Source organism: Bos javanicus, chromosome 5, assembly GCF_032452875.1.
Source record: "Bos javanicus breed banteng chromosome 5, ARS-OSU_banteng_1.0, whole genome shotgun sequence".
Lineage (NCBI taxonomy): Eukaryota > Metazoa > Chordata > Mammalia > Artiodactyla > Bovidae > Bos > Bos javanicus.
In genome coordinates this window covers 41,284,623-41,300,207 of record NC_083872.1, presented here as the reverse complement: position 1 = coordinate 41,300,207, position 15,585 = coordinate 41,284,623, and positions in this window count along the sequence as shown.

Genomic DNA, 15,585 nt, shown 5'->3' with positions numbered 1-15,585 from the left:
TTCCTGAAGCCTGCCACAATTGCAGATTATGGTGAAATGGAAAGCCCATTGGCCAAGAATCAAAAGACATCGGTCCCATCGCTATCACTGTTTTGCTGTACACTTTTGACAAGCAATTAAATTAGCCTGTGCTTGTTTTCTTATTTGCAAAATAGATGATGGTACAGCAATGACTTATTTACTAGAAATGAAAAGGAATTTTAAAATATACCTAATTTCTGTTTCAGAGTAAATAATGATTATAAGCATCATTATTGTTTCCAAGGTGAATTTAAAAACCCAAATTTTAGGGACACTTGCTTTACAACTTCAAAAAATGCTAAGGACCAGATAGAAAAGGGAGAAGGCAATGGCACCCCACTCCAGTACTTTTGCCTAGAAAATCCCATGGACAGAGGACCCTTGTAGGCTGCAGTCCATGGGGTCGCTAGAGTCGGACACAACTGAGCGACTTCACTTTCACTTTTCACTTTCATGCATTGGAGAGGGAAATGGCAACCCACTTCAATGTTCTTACCTGGAGAATCCCAGGGACGGGGGAGCCTGGTGGGCTGCCGTCTATGGGGTCGCACAGAGTGGGACACGACTTAAGTGACTTAGCAGCAGCAGCAGCAGATAGAAAAGGGAAATAAGTCAGAGAATGGTTTTAGCTGTACTGCTACAGATCCCTTTCCATTCATCTCTCCCACCATAATAGTCCCCTTTTCCCAGAGATAACCATGCCTATCAGTTTGAAATGTATCTTTCCAGAACATTCTCTATGCATTTATATGTATGCATTTTTATGTACAAAGGTAAACACAGTTTTGATATTATTCATGTCACAAAGAAAAACACACATCAAACTGGTTTAAGCCAAAATTATGGAGAGGGAGGATTTATAGTCCCTTGTCTCTGAAAAGTTTATAATAGACTGATTTCAAATATAACTAAATATGGGACTCAAAAACCACGATGTCACCAATAACTCCATCTTATCACTTTGCTTCCTTCTGTGTAGGCTCCACTCTCAAATTTCATGTGGTAACCAAGTGGCTACAGCAGGCTCCAAGATCTATCTCCTATTCTACTCATATCTGAAGGCCAGTTAGTGCCCACAGCTTGAGCTATTAATGGAAGTAAATCATAAATCATATGGGCTTAGATTGGAGGGGGGATGATACTCCCATAATAAATCTGGGGTCTTTTTTTGCCAGAAGACAGACAAATCCTGGGCAATAAAAACAACAGACTTGAGTTGTCAAAGTAACTAGTAAAGTGCTCAGTCGCTCAGTTGTGTCTGATTCTTGGGACCCATGGACTGTAGGCCTGTCTGGCTCCTCTGTCCATGGAAGTTTTCTAGGCAAGAACAGTAAAGTGGGGTACCATCTCCTTTACCAAGGGATCTTCCCAACCAAGGGATCAAACCCACATCTCCTGTGGCTCCTGTATTGGCAGGCAGATTCTTTACTGCTGAGCCAACTGGTAAGCAACTAGTAAAGTAACATGACATAAAAGCCAAATAAAGTGTTTCAAGAAGGAGGGTCTGGCTAATAGTATCAAATGTATTGCACAGAGATCAAAAAGAATAAAAGCTCTTGTGAAATCATTGAAGTTAATTATTAGAAAGTCAATGATGAAGACCTAATATACACCATGATAACTATAATTAATATATTGTATACTGGAAATTTGGGTTTCCTTAGTGGCACTAGTGGTAAAGAACTCGCCTGCCAATGAGGGAAATTTAAGAGACATGGGTTCAACCCCTGGGTTGGGAAGATCCCCTGGAGGAGGACATGGCAACCCACTCCAGTATTCTTGCCTGGTGAATCCCATTGAAAGAGGAGCTTGGTGGGCTATAGTCCCTAGGATCACAAAGAGTCAGACACGACTGAAGCAACTTACCACACACATGCTTGAAACTTGCTAGTTGAATATATCTTAAATGTTCTAACCACAGAAAAAAACAATATGTGATTTGATTATGGTAATCATTTCACAGTATATGTATATATCAAAACATTACACTATGTACATAGTGTAATGTACCCTAACAATACACATTTTTTATTTGTCAGTCATACTATAACAAAGCTGTGGGGGTAGGGAGAAAGAGAGAAAAAAGTCAATGGTGACTGCTGAGAATCAGAATATTGTTTTGATAGTATTTTGCTGGTAATATGTTCAGAAACCCAGTAGTAATGTCAGAATCCTGCCCTAGAATCCTGATAATTCTTCCTTCCTGTACATCTAATAGACAATGGTAGCATCAAAATAAATATACTGTTAATAGGTACAAAGAAGTGGGTCCCAAGGCTAATTTTGAGGTATAATAGATGCACTTTCCCCAAAATCTTGCATTCTTTGACTTGTTCTAAGAAAGAAGAGATGGAATAAGGGAGGCAGGAATGGAAGGTAAAAAGAAAGGATTCTCATCATGCCCAACAAAAAATGCCCAATCTAGATTTGCTCACTACATGGAGATGTGAAACAGGAAATACAAGAAAGCATGAAGCATGGATGATATTTTGATACATGTTGACTTCACTCACCAGTAAACATGCCCAAACAGGAATAGAACTTTTAACACAACATATTATCACTTCCTCCTCTTTTGGGTGGGGAGGGTTATAACACCTCTTACTCCTCAGAGACATTTAGAAGAGAAATTTCAATTAACAGGAAATTAGTGGAAATAACAAACTTGGCTGCATTTTCTAGAAGTCTCTTGGTAAACATGATGAAGGAGAGAATAAAGAGATATCAGGACCAAGAGAAAGGGTAGAGGGGTTAGGCATGATTTGAATTTATTCATATACGGAAGTAGGTGGCACTAGTAATAAAGAATCTGCCTGCCAATGCAGGAGCCACAGGGCATGCAGGTTCCATCCCTGGGTAAGGGAGATCCTTGGAGTAGGAAATGGCAACCCACTCCGGTACTCTTGCCTAGAAAATTCCATGGACAGAGGAACCTAGAGGGCTACAGTCCATGGGGGTCACAAAGAATCAGACATGACTGACTACACACACACTGATGTGAAAAGAATAAATTAATAATTCAAGATCCTGTGTGAGTGATAGAACAGTCTCAAAGAAGGCAGGGAGGGAAGGAGCAAGATGGCTAAAGGAGAGGCTAACCTAGCCGTAGGGAAGAGGAGGAACACGTCTTCCGCTAAGAGAAAAGGAAAGAAAAAATATATAGAGAGAGATATAGATATATATGTGTGTGTGTGTATACACGTATCAGGAAAGAGGAACATGGCATTAGTAACAAAAATACAGTATTAACCTTTGTGGTTCTTTATTGAGGAACTATCAAGTTCTCTTGATATTAGTATATCAAGTGTCTATACTAATAGCACTCAATTCTGGGCACTGTTGTTGGCCTGAGGACTTTTATTAATTCATTCATTAATTAATTTAGTTATTATTAATTACTTATTAATTACACAAGCAATGGTATAATTGCTAACAAACATTTTAAAAATTAAAAAAAAAAAAAGCTTTCCATGAAGTGGATAATAGGGAGTGGGGAGGTGGAGTGAACTTGGATTTTGCCAGCAGGATCACCTGGGTTCATATCTTCAATCTGCTTCTTACTTGATTGTGTGACCACCTACCTATTTTCTCTAAGCTTCAGATTTCTCTTCTGTAAAAGGAGGATAATAATAGTATATCGGTAGTTAGATGGCTTGAATCTGAGTAACAGGAAATCCATACTCAAATTGCTTATACACTACAGAAGTGTGTTATTACATAAGTCTGAATGTCCAGAGGTGGCAGCATTAGAAATGGTATGATTAGTCTTGGAATAACAGTATCAGAGATCCAGATTCTATCCTATTCTCCACTCTGTTATTCTTATTGTGTTAGTTTTGCCCTCTGCTGGCTTCTTCAAAGTGGTATAAGAAGTTCTAACATTTCCAGGTATCAATTTTCTAATTGATACAGAAAAGTATAGTACCTAGTTCCTATTCTCAAATGCAGTATATCCCAAGTAGTAAAAGACTAACATGGCTGTGTTTGAAAGTGAAAGTGTTAGTTGTTAGTTGTGTCCGACTCTTTGTGACCCTATGGATTGTAGCCCACCAGACTCCTCAAATCCATGGAATTTTCCAGGCAAGAATACTGAAACAGGTTGCCTTGCCTTCCTCCAGGGGATCTTCCCGACCCAGGAATCAAACCCGGGTTTCCTGCACTGCAGGCAGATTCTTTACCATTTGAGCCACCAGTTTACATACACTTCATACACAAAGAGAGCCTCCCACGTGGCTCAGTGCCAAAGAATTTGCTGCCAATGCAGGGGACACTGGAGATACAGGTTCGATCGCTAGATTGAAAAGATCCCCTCAAGTGGGAAACGGCAACCTGCTCCAGTATTCTTGCCTAGAAAATCCCATGGACAGGGGAGCCTGACAGGCTACAGTCCATAGGGTCACCACAAGTCAGACATGTCTGAGCAACTGAGCATACACCAAATAATACAAAGCACAGTGTACCAAATTGGTGCTAGAAACAAAATTCTAGTGGAGCTCAACTTTGATAGAAGAGTATCAAAATAGTCTTTATTCAAACAAACAAGTAGCTGCAAATAACTAGTTAAAAAACAGATTTTTTTTTAAAGACTTGAAGTTGCAAGAAGTCCCTTAATTAATAGGATGCAGAAATCTGAAATGAGAGCAGTGGGAAGTATTTGTTTCAAAATGGAATCACTAATGAAACTAGTAAGAAGTTGCTACTGAGAAATTATTAATTTGGTCTGACACTGGGTCTTCAGCCAGTATCAGTGGTTTGACTAGTAATGGAAAATACTTTTCAAATGTTTCTTGTAACATGATGAGCTCCTCACTAATCATTTTGTTTTTAAAAATTCAATATGCTTGTTTGCAGTTTGTAAACAAACTTCTAAACTCATTTGCAACAGTGATTCTATCTGATGTTGTAAGCATGGTAATAGGGTGACTGTGCTTTACTACTAGCTTCCTGGGTGGTGGTAGTGGTAAAGAACCTGCCTACCAGTGCAGGAGACATAAGAAATGCAAGTTCGATCCTTGGGTCAGGAAGATCCCCTGGAGAAGGAAATGGCTACCCACTCCATTATTCTTGCCTGGAGAATCCCATGGACAGAGGAGGCCAGAGGGCTACAGTTCAGAGGGTCGCAGAGTCAGACATGACTGAAATGACTCAGCGTACAGGCACAAAAGCCCAAAGTTAAAGAAAAGTGTCCTTAGTGAATGAGAGCAGGGCCTGTATTTGTTCTGTTCACCGCTCTATCCCCTGAGTCTAACACATTGTTGGCACATATAGGGACTCAATAAATACTTACTGAATGAATTAATGAGGGAAATCAACGCACATGGAATTTGTTTGGCTCAGGTCTATAAGTCATCACCTTCCATATCTGTGCATAATGTGGTGAAATAACAACAAGTTGAGATAATACAAAGTATAAGATGCCACCTGACCCCAATCCTAAATATAACTCAAGTAGTGTCAGATTTTAACTGGTCAAACAAGTATATTTTTTCTTAAGAAATACATAACATAGCCTATAGATGTTAATAGAAATAAATGCACTATTTCTTTGGCATTTAACTTTATGAAAAGCACTTTTTTTGCATCATTCTCAATTGCCCTCATTTCCAATAGGAAAACACTGCAGACCCATATGCAAAAATAGCTGATTGTATAAATTATTATGTACCAAATTATTGAAAGAGTCAAAACTTTCTGAAGAGGTTAAGAGGAAAGAGATCAATGGACTGAAATTAAAATTTTGAAAAACAAAATGGTATTTATTTTCTCCAGTTCAAAGCCATAACATAAAACAAAAAAGTTGTTACAATAAAATTATTCTTATTCCTCAGTCAGTTCAGTCCCTCAGTCATGTCCAACTCTTTGCAACTGCATGGACTGCAGCACACCAGTCTTCTCTGTCCATCACCAACTCCTGGAGCTTGCTCAAACTCATGTCCATCGAGTTGGTGATGCCATCCCACCATTTAATCCTCTTCGTCCCTTTCTCCTCCCTCCTTCAATCTTTCCCAGCATCAGGGTCTTTTCCAATGAGTCAATTCTTTGCATCAGGTGGACAAAATATTGGAGCTTCAGCTTCATCATCAGTCCTTCCAGTGAATATTCAGGACTGATTTCCTTTAGGATCAACTGGTTTGATCTCCTTGCAGTCCAAGAGACTCTCAAGAGTCTTCTCCAACACCACAGTTCAGTTCACTGTTAGGAATTCTTATTCCTAATTGGTACCAAAATTGTTGATGAAATGTCGATGAAAAGTTTAATGATGAATTAAACTTCAGAGTAAATAACTCCATTTACTTGGGTTTTACAATCTACACAGTTTTTACATTTTTCTGGCCTGTGAGTGATCATAGTATGTTTCATCATTAATTTGGGGAACCCTAGGTTACAAGTGGCAAAGCGCAATCTCTGTGTTCTACTTCTTAATTAATAGACATCTTATCTAGCAACTAACCAGACAGGATCACCCTGCTTATCACTATGTAGTTTTGCATATTATTTAAATGAAAATTTGTCAAATAGAAGAAAAATAGCATAAGTTCCAAAACACAGAACAGGAATACATACTTTGAAAATTTTTTAAAAGAAAATTTTGACAATTTTCAAGTTGAAAGCTAAGTGAATATACTTATCAATCATCATCTTGAAAAATTATTCTGAACTCTGTGGAGAACAAGAAAGAGATGGAACTACTTTAGCAGCCCTTCCCAATATCAAAAAGAAAAATAAGCCTTCCAAGTATGAAAAAGCATTCCTTAGTTTGCAATACAAAAGAAAAATTGTCATCTGAGGAGCTAAGATAATTTCATTATTTTCTCTAAATCATTGAATTGTTGTAAGAAATGTTTAGTTGAGTATAGAAATATTCAGTAAATTTGTTATTGCCACTGGCTAATGATGACAGATATTCACCAGGGAGTGATTTGGTAAGAAAATAAGAATGCAATAGTGCACTGACAAGAAAAGCAAAGTCAATTTCTTCCATATGATCTTTGTTTTGTGAAATTGCCATGAAATTTTCACGCAGGAACCCTGAGGTATTCATAGCTATTTTTCATAGACCTACAAGCTAAGTGAAGACAGCTTTAAATTATCACCCCAATGGATGAGAAACTCACAGTGTGAATAATAAGGGGAAAAAGCAGCCAACTATACATACTCATAATTTTAAAGCCCTTGTTAACATTAAAAACTGCTTCAGATATCTGTTATTGCTTAGTATAAATAAAAATTGCTTTGTGTCTCTTATTTCTAAAAACTTGTGAACTTCCCTGGTGGTCCAGTGGTTAAGAATCTGCCTGCCAAAGCAGGGGACATAGGTTCAATCCCTAGTCCAGGAAGATGCTACATGCCACAAAGCAACTAAACTTGTGTGCAACAACTACTGAAGCCCGGTGCCTAGAGCTTGTGCCCCAAAACAAGAGAAGCCACCACACTAAGACTACACATCCCAATGAACAGTAGCCCTCACTCTCTGAAACTAGAAAGTCCGAATGCAGCAACAAAGACCCAGCATAGCCAATAAACAAATAAAAACTTACATCTTTTAATTTTTTTCTTTTTAAAATTGTCTTTAGTTCACTTCAGTTGCTCAGCCATGCCCAATTCTTTGTGACCCCATGGACTGCAGCACGCCAGCAATAATCTCCATCACAGATGATTAGACAAGTTGTGGTATATCTATACATGGAAAAGTAATCAGAAATAAAAAGTAATTAACTATTGATACATATAACAGCATAGATGAATCTCAAAGTAATTGTGCTGAGTGAAACACACCAGACAAAATAATATACACTGTAAAATTTCATATGTATAAAGTTATATTAAATACATACTAATCTATAGTAAAAGAAAGTGAATATTGGTTGTCTGAGAATGGCATTGGGAATAGGAGAACTGTTGAGATTTCCCAGGAGCTGGTAGAAGCAGTGGATGGTTCATTACCTTGACTGTGGTGATGGTTTTTCAGGTGTATACATAGGTCAGACTTACCAAATTTTACACTTTAAATATGAGCAGTTATTGTACATCTTAATACATCTATTTTTAAACACATATTTTAAAATGTATATCTTGTTAAACATATTTTTCTATTTTATATGCCAACTTTATTATTATTTTTTAAGCATGTTAAATATGTTGTATCTAAAAATGGATATATTAAGAGAAAGATGGAAAGGGCTTGGGTGTCAGATGCCATCACAAAGCTGCCATATCAGTTATTTTCTCTCTAGCCATGTGTTCCTCATACATGAAAAAATTAAAAGCAACAAATTTTTAAAAACTACCAATCTTAAAATTTTCTTATTGTTATAGGCAGTTTAATTCAAATTCTAAGAAATTGAATTGCTTATCATTATCAATTAGAGTCGTGCGTCCTGAAAATTAAGAAGACTATATTTTAAATGTAGAACTCCTTCCAGGTCAAAGGTCACCAGAAAACACATGTAGATTTTAAGTGCTTACAAAGTATGAAGCCCAATCATGTGATATAAATAACCCAGATAGGGCTATGACACTTCAATTGGTAGACAAAAGAATCAGATATCTGTAAATGGAACCCAATGATATGATTTACTATAAATCATATTGATACAGGTAGTGCTAAACCTGTCCCATCAGTCTCTAATAGCAATCCAGTCAGCATCAAAGTCAAAAGCTCTGATTGTGGAACCAAGCAGAAGTTACGCAGACATTGAACTGGGATGGCATCATTATTTCCTTATCAAGTAAGCATCTCTCAAATGTTAAAATGTTTAGAACTAAGCATAGAAAAGTTAAAAAGAATCAAAAGCATCATCAGTTCAGTTCAGTCACTCAGTCGTGTCTGACTTTTTGCGACCCCATGAATCACAGCACACCAGGCCTCCTTGTCCATCACCAACTCCCGGAGTTCACTCAAACTCACATCCATCGAGTCGGTGATGCCATCAAGCCATCTCATCCTCTGTCGTCCCCTTCTCCTCCTGTCCCCAATCCCTCCCAGCATCAGAGTCTTTTCCAATGAGTCAACATTTCACATGAGGTGGCCAAAGTACTGGAGTTTCAGCCTTAGCACCATTCCTTCCAAAGAACACCTAGGACTGGTCTTCTTTAGAATGGACTGGTTGGATCTCCTTGCAGTCCAAGGGACTCTCAAGAGTCTTCTCCAACACCACAGTTCAAAAGCATCAATTCTTCGGTGCTCAGCTTTCTTCACAGTACAACTCTCGCATCCATACATGACCACTGGAAAAACCATGGCCTTGACTAAACGGACCTTTGTTGGCAAAGTAATGTCTCTGCTTTTGAATATGCTATCTAGATTGGTCATAACTTTTCTTCCAAGGAGTAACCGTCTGTTAATTTCATGGTTGCAGTCACCATCTGCAGTGATTTTGGAGCCCAAAAAGATAAAGTCTGACACTGTTTCCACTGTTTCCCCATCTATTTCCCATGAAGTGATGGGACCAGATGCCATGATCTTCAAGAAAATTAGAGATACCAAGGGAACATTTCATGCAAAATGGGCTTGATAACGAACAGAAATGGTATGGACCTAACAGAAGCAGAAGACCTTAAGAAGAGGTGGCAAGAATACACAGAAGAACTGTACAAAAAAGATCTTCATGACCCAGATAATCACAATGATGTGATCACTCACCTAGAGCCAGACATCCTGGAATGTGAAATCAAGTGGGCGTTAGAAAGCATCTCTACGAACAAAGCTAGTGGAGGTGATGGAATTCCAGTAGAGCTATTTCAAATCCTGAAAGATGATGCTGTGCAAGTGCTGCACTCAATATGCCAGCAAATTTGGAAAACTCAGCAGTGGCCACAGGACTGGAAAAGGTCCGTTTTCATTCCAATTCCAAAGAAAGGCAATGCCAAAGAATGCTTAAACTACCACAAAATTGTACTCATCTCACACGCTAGTAAAGTAATGCTCAAAAGCATCATAGTAACATCTTTATGTTACAGAATCTGAGAGTATTGGGAATGTCCTTCTAATGAAAAAAAAGGAGTTGAACTTTTAGAGCATCATGTGTCAACCATTCAATTCAACTTAAAATGAGTAATTTACTGATTGATTTAAACTTTTGGTTTAAACTAAGTCTCTATTAAATGCATACATTGAAACATTTAAAAGAACTTAAGAACAAACTATGCAGAAGCTTAATATCTTTATAAGAATTAATTTTATACTTCAGAAGATTTTAAGTCATAAAGGTCTTAAGGAGGGAATTGAATATTTTGCTTTATAAGTGTAGTTTAAAATATTTTAAAATATTAAATGGGACAGATCAAACCTTATTCAGAAACTGCTAAACTAAACTTAAAAGTACATTTGTATTTTCAACTTATTAATAAAACTTTAAAGACTAATGTTGCTAAATTGAATTTCAAATTTTAATATCATAAGGAATTCTTAGATGACCTCTTTTGCACTAAAAAATTGTTTTTAAAGGTATCAAACTTCGTATTTAATAAGACATTCCTGGTATTTTTTTCTAAATTTTGTCCCATGTTCCCACTGCCTCTTAAATTCTTAGATTTTTAGTTCACAAATTATCTAGTCGCAGAGTTTTCAAGAACATAATTCTCAAAATTGTGGGAAACCGTCCTATATGTATATATGTGTTTCTTCTACTAGATTCTGAATTTTGTGAAAACAAGAATTGCTTCTTATTCTTTGTCTTCTGTGGAATTAGTAGTAAGGTTGGCACTCAATTGATTCTTAATAGGTACTCAATAGGAGTTCAGTAATAACTGTTGGAAGGACTGATGCTGAAGCTGAAGCTCTGATACTTTGGCCTCCTGATGCAAAGCACTGACTCATTGGAAAAGACCCTGATGCTGGGAAAGATTGAAGGCAGGAGAAGGGGATGACAGAGGATGAGATGGTTGGATGGCATCACTGACGCAATGGACATGAGTTTGAGCAAGCTCCAGGAGTTGATGATGGACAGGGAAGCCTGGCATACTACAGTCCCTGGGGTCACAAAGACTTGGACACCATTGAGCAACTGAACTGAACTGAATAACTGTTGAACAAACTCTTTTGTTTTTCTTTACGAAAGCTCTTTCTCAGTATTTGTACACAATTAATCCCAGCATGGGGCTTTCCTGGTGGCTCAGATGGTAAAGAATCTGCCTATAATGCAGGATACCTGGGTTTGATTCCTGGGATGGGATAATACCCTGGAGAAGTAAATGGCAACCCACTCGAGTATTCTTGCCTGAGAATACCATGGACAGAGGAGCCTGGCAGGCTACAGTTACAAAGAGTTACAAAGAGTTACAAAGAGTCAGACATGACTGAGCCACTTTCACTCACTCAGTCAATCCCAGTATGAGGACCCTTGACTCTTGTTAACATTTCTTGAAAGTCTTTTGGCTGCTTAGAATCTGACTCTTCCTTTGATGTTTGGAAAATCTGCTACTCTACTAGTCTTGGTGGAGGCCTCTAACTATAGTAACCAAAAAGGCCAGACTGCTGACACCTATACCATGGGCTTGTGTGGTCTATGCTAAAATAGGATTTCCAAACAGTTTGGGAAAACACAGCATGTTTGCCAAAGGTAACGTTAGAACAGATATTTATTTACCTATCCCATTGTATTATTTATAATTGTAATTAATTACAATTTTTAATTATTATTTATCCAATCATATTACTTGCATGTGTTGCTTATTAATTTATTAAACAAATCATTCATTCAATCATACTTTATTTTGTGCCTACTGTATACCAAGTACCATCCGAGGTCTTAGGCCTACAACAGTAAAAAGAAAAGACACAGTCCTTTCCTTTATTTAGATTAATTTCTATTTTTGAAATGAATTTCTAGTGTTAAAATAAAATATTCGTAATTTTTGAAATGCACTTTGCAGAAAACAAATGTAAGGATAGCTGACATGGGAGATAGTAGCAATCAGTGGTCATAAGCTGCTTTGATCTTTATTTAATAAGGATATTTACTAGGGATCATAAAGGGCCAAACTAAGACTAAAGGATGAGAAAGAACTGGTCAAGAAGAACAGAAGGAAGACCATTTATAGCAAAAGAAATAGCATGAACAGGGGATCTGAGGTTAAGTAGAGTTTGTCATGTTCACATAAAATAAAGATCATACAGCCAGAATACAGGGAATGGTGGGGGAAGGTGATAGGGAATAAGATGATTTTGGAGAAATAACAAGGACAAGAAATATAGGGTTTTGTGGAATGAATATTCACTACTGATAAATTTTCAATAATTTTCTGCTCTTCTTTGTTAGTGTTTTACTCTCTCCCTCTGATTTTTTGAATTGTAGAATAAGATGCCAGATCATTTATGTAATTCTTAATATTCTTGCATGGTATTCTGCTCCTGATAGTACTTTGCTATTGTACAGTAATTACAAATATTCATTTTCTCTACTCCAAAATAACTCATGCAACTTAAATTTTTATTGTTAATTCTGCTGTCACCATCTTCTCTGGGGCTTTTAAATGTCTTCTAAAATAATTCCTCTCATGACAGTTCACACATAGGTATTTTTGCCTACACATTCTTACATTTTTTTCTCTGTTCCACAACTTCCCTAAGGCATATGTTTTTTGCTCACTCCTGCAAACAGATCATTATTTTCACCAATTATCTATCATGCCAACAGTAGCCAACTACTCCATCACAGTTAAGTTTTTTTCTAAGAGTACTTAAGAATTTTTGAAAATTCAGTGGTTTATTTTTGCCTCTAACTTTCTTCATGTTACTCAAAGAAATACAGACTTGAGTAGACTTCAGAGATTCTTTAGTTTCCCATCTTTATTTTATCAATAATCTCTTTTAAGTATAACATTCATTATTCAATGCTTAACAATTTCATATGTAAATCTTTAATTCCTTAATATCTCTATGTTTTAAACAGCCTAACTTTTCACAATACTTTACAAAGGTCAGTTGGTATCAGAAATGTCCATGTAGGCTTTCTTAGCAAAAGTTAAAACAAAATATTAAATACACATTATAAAACATTAAACACACAGGATTAATTATCCCCAAATTCCCAGATAAACAGATTTGTCATTTGGACGTCTTTTATATCAGTTTTTACATTCATATTCATATAATAATAGACATGTTATATATATAATTAACCATTCAACTGGAAGTAAACAATATGAAAAATAAATCAAAAGACAAATAATTACACTGCACAATTAAATTAGATTCTAGTTTTATACTCTGCCATTCTTCACAAAGCTGTCCAGGAGATAAGCAAAAGAAAGCAGTGAGGATCCTCCAAGCAAATTTCCCTTACCTCACGGCTGGAAAGAAATCTACATATATCTTTTTCTTTTGCTCCCTTTCATTTGTTTAAGTAGCTGAATGACCAAATGATGTTTTCAGGTTTAAAAATGTTTAAACATTTTCTTTGCTACAAGTTGTCTCATCTGTTACCGAGGAAAAGAAATGTCTGAGCAGATGTTCAGAGAAATGAAGTTTCCCAGGTATCAAAAAGGAAAATGCTGATCTGCATGTTACCATGGAGTTAGTTTCTGCCTTCCTTCATGGCAGTTAAAGAACAGCCTAATTATCTGGAAAAAAGCAACACTTTTTCTTGGCGAAGTAGTTCATTAGACTTTGAAATATCTCCATAAATCAGGTTTTTCTTACTCTACCACAAGTTCTAAATCTCTCTGCCTCAAACAATATTACAAACTATTTACAAGAGAAAAATACTCTTGTTGTAATGTTACAAAGATTTTATGATGAAAATCATGATTTCTATTTTAAACTATCTAGGGAAAGAACAAAATTCATTCATGAGAAAACTCTTTGTAAGAATAAAATACTGTATTTTAAGTGTTCTGTCAATAGCACTATGTATCTGGTAAGAAAATACCCTCTCTGATATTTTCTGCAGCTGTTTTTCCTAAGAACAAGAACTTAATGCCAAATATTTTTATTTCTTACTATCTTAGGCACTGCTGCTTTCACAAATGGAATTTATTAACTTGAAAGATAGCACCGAACCCAAGTTAAATCTGTGTGTAAGGGGAAAATAAAGATTGTTACTATAATTGTCGATAAAATAATCATATATACATTGTGGCTACAATACAGTTTTTGTACATGTGAAAGAGGAAAGTGCATGTTGATTAATAAATTACTATTTAGAAATATATCTACAGGTAAGTAAATAAATAAAACCATACCAGTGGCTATAAAATAAGAAGTATAAATGTCTCTCTTCTTTCTCCCCCACCACTCCTAGTTATACCAAGGCCATCCTGTAGATGGAAAGAGTGTCAATGATTTCTATTTTTAGTTATTTGTATGGTTGCCATCAGGGTTGAATTTACTTTGCAGCTAAAGAAATTTTAACTTTTAGGGTCCTCTGGGTGCATGTCTCTCCCAGCATTCTGGGAGTGGCCCAGAAGTGGATCCAGATTATGTGGGGCCTAAAATGCATACATTTGGGAAGATACATCTTTAAAAAGGTGTTCATACAAAATTACATATGCATACTATGAGCCAAGCCATGTAGAGCCACTCAAGATGGAAGGGTCATGGTAGAGAGTCCTGACATAACATGATCTACTGGAGGAGGGAATGGCAAACCACTTCAGCATTCTTGCTTGAGAAACTGATGAACAGTATGAAAGGCAAAAAGATATGACACTGAAAGATGAATGCCAAGATCAGTAAGAGTCCAGTATGCTACTGGAGAAGAGCAGAGAAATAGCTCCAGAAAGAACAAAGAGAATGAGCCAAAGTGGAAACAACCCCAGTTGTGGATATATCTGGTGGTGAAAGTAAAGTCTGATGCTGTAAAGAACAATATTTCATAGGAACCTGGAATGGTAGGTCCATGAAACAAGGCAAATTGGAAGTGGTCAAACAGGAGATGGCATGAGTGACCGTTGACATTTTAGGAATCAGCAAACCAGAATGATTGGAGAAGGAAATGGCAACCCACTCCAGCGTTCTTGCCTGGAGAATCCCAGGGACAGGGGAGCCTGGTGGGCTGCCGTTTATGGGGTCGCACAGAGTCGGACACGACTGAAGCGACTTAGCAGCAGCAGCAAACTAGGATGGACTGGAATGGGTGAATTTATGACCATTGTATCTACTACTGAGGGCAAGAATCCCTTAGAAGAAATGGAGTAGCCCTCATAGTCAACAGAAGAGTCAACAGAAGAAATGAAGTACTTGGGTGCAATCTCAAAAATGACAGGAAGATCTCGGTTCATTTCCAAGGCAAACCATTCAATATCACGTTAATCCAGGTTTATTCCCCAGCCACTAATGCCAAAAAAGCTGAAGTTGAACAGTTCTATGAGGACCTACAAGACCTTCTAGAACTAATACCAAAAAAGATGTTATTTTCATCATAAAGGATTAGAACGCAAAAGCAGGTAGTCAAGGGATACCTGGAGCAACAGGCAAGTTTGGTCTTGGAATACAAAATGAAGCAACAAAGACTAATAGAGTTTTGCCAAGAGAATGCACTGGTCATAGCAAACACCCTCTTCCAACAACACAAGAGATTACTCTGCACATGGACGTTACCAAATGGTCAATACTAAAATCAT